Consider the following 1,979-nt stretch of genomic DNA (forward strand, 5'->3'; position numbering starts at 1 on the left):
CAATTGGTTGCATAAAAACCTATACATTCGTGCTCCAGACTGACACAACTCCTCCCCTCGTTCCTCTTTTTCTTCAAATCATAGATTTACATCGAAACACACATGAAGCAGTTCTCTATGAAGAACAATGAAATTCAGACAGTAAAACAAAAAATAATGCATGTAGCTCGTAAAAAAAGTTAAATTCAAAAACAACGCGCGTGTTAAGATAACGCATCCGAAAAAGTCTACCTTTAAATAAGTGCCACAAAAAAGGCCCCCAACCCCACCCCTCCCGTGCCAGGGACTGCAGCAAGTACACGCAAAAACACATGCAGTATGCAGCTCTAGAAAAATGCAGTGCATTTGGTTAGACTAAACATAATGATATAATAAGCAATTTAGTTTCGGATTACCTACATGAATAGATACACGGTCTATTCCACGGCGAAAAAGTCGTAAAATTGCGGAATACATTATACTTTTTTCCAGGGGCCGCAACAAGACAGCAAGGACACGCAAAAAAGGGTGTAGTACACACCTATAGTCAAAATGCAGTTCTTTTTTATAGACGATGCAGTGCAGTATGATAACCAGTGCAGTTCCTTGAACACGTAGGATACATATAAACGTGACAAATGCCCATTCGCACAAAAAGTGGTGGTTAAAAAAATTTACTGATAAAAAATAAAATAAAACCACGTTCGCATACAACCACCCTATCCGAGCGGTTCCATCGCCACAAACCCACGATCACAGACGCAACACCAACCCACGATCTACACAACCACATCGTCAGCGAGATCGTGTAGTTCATCTGATGCGGCCATCCCACCCCACGCCCTCCCCTTAAATCCAGACCCCTGCCAAAGGCCTTCTGATCCACAACAACACAAGTATCCATTGCGCTCCCACCAAATCGCTCCATCACATCGATCTCCACAGAAAACAGCAAGCCCCGCTACCGGCGATGGCGTCCTCCGACGAGTACAAGGACGTGGAGGCCCACGGCAACACCAAGTTGCACGTCATCCACACCAACGACAAGAAGCAGATGGCGATCTCCCTCGCGTAGTACGAGCGCCACCTCAGGCTCCGACGCCACAAGATTTTCAGGATTGATCTTGAGTACAACAACGAGCCTGAAGCGATGCAGCCCTCGTCCAACTCTCTGTCGGCAAGACTCAGCTGGTGCTGCTCTTCCAACTAAGCTCCGCTGAAAGGTGCACCGTCTTTGACAACTTCCTCGCTGACCCCAGGTACACCTTTGCTGGCTTCTCCATCGACGGCGAGAAAACCAGGCTAGAGCGCATCAATCTGGAGGTCGCCAACTTCGTCGACATCCAGAAGGAGTGGAGGGTGCCCGAGGCAACCAAGGAGTTGGACTCCCTTGGAGATGTCTCCGACATGCTCATCGACGACTACAACAACAACTTGAAGAAGAAGATCACTGACGATGAACACAGGCGCTGTGCCACCCTGCCTCTGTCCATGAGGCACATCGAGTACGCGGCAAAGGACGCCAACGCAGCGTACGAGATATGGAACCGCATCACCCTCACCCAGGACGGGCTTCGCCGTGCAAAGTTGGAGAAGGAGGAGCCCCCCAAGAAGCATGCCACACTACTGTAGGATGCTACTAACGCGAAACTACGATCAAAGACCCTTCGAGAAAGTGTGTGCGATGCCATAATCGCAAACGGTGCTGTATGAAAACCGCCAGAAATGTCTAGAACGTTTGCGATGACAGATGCATCAAACAAGGTTCATGTTTTAGTTGTGTGTGCGATGAAGGGGATATGGTTCAGTTCAATGAACTGTTTGCGATGAGGAGGAACAAAAGAAACAGGCAGCCAGATGGAGGCGTGTGCGATACACATCATACGGTTCACTCGGATGAACTGTTTGTGATTAGGAAACACAAAAGAAACGGTCAGCCAGATCAAAGGTGTGTGCGACATACGGCATGCGGTTCACTCGGATGAACTGTTTGCGTTGAG

General features: G+C 48.3%; 1 pseudogene; it reads left to right on the forward strand.

The window, feature by feature from the left end:
- The first annotated feature begins 949 nt into the window (after nt 1–949).
- LOC147959757 (uncharacterized) lies at nt 950–1,611 on the forward strand (annotated as a pseudogene).
- The last annotated feature ends 368 nt before the right edge of the window (nt 1,612–1,979 follow it).

This window comes from Triticum urartu, chromosome 7A (assembly GCF_056163025.1).
Source record: "Triticum urartu cultivar PI428250 chromosome 7A, HENAU_Tu73, whole genome shotgun sequence".
In the NCBI taxonomy this organism is placed as follows: Eukaryota; Viridiplantae; Streptophyta; class Magnoliopsida; order Poales; family Poaceae; genus Triticum; species Triticum urartu.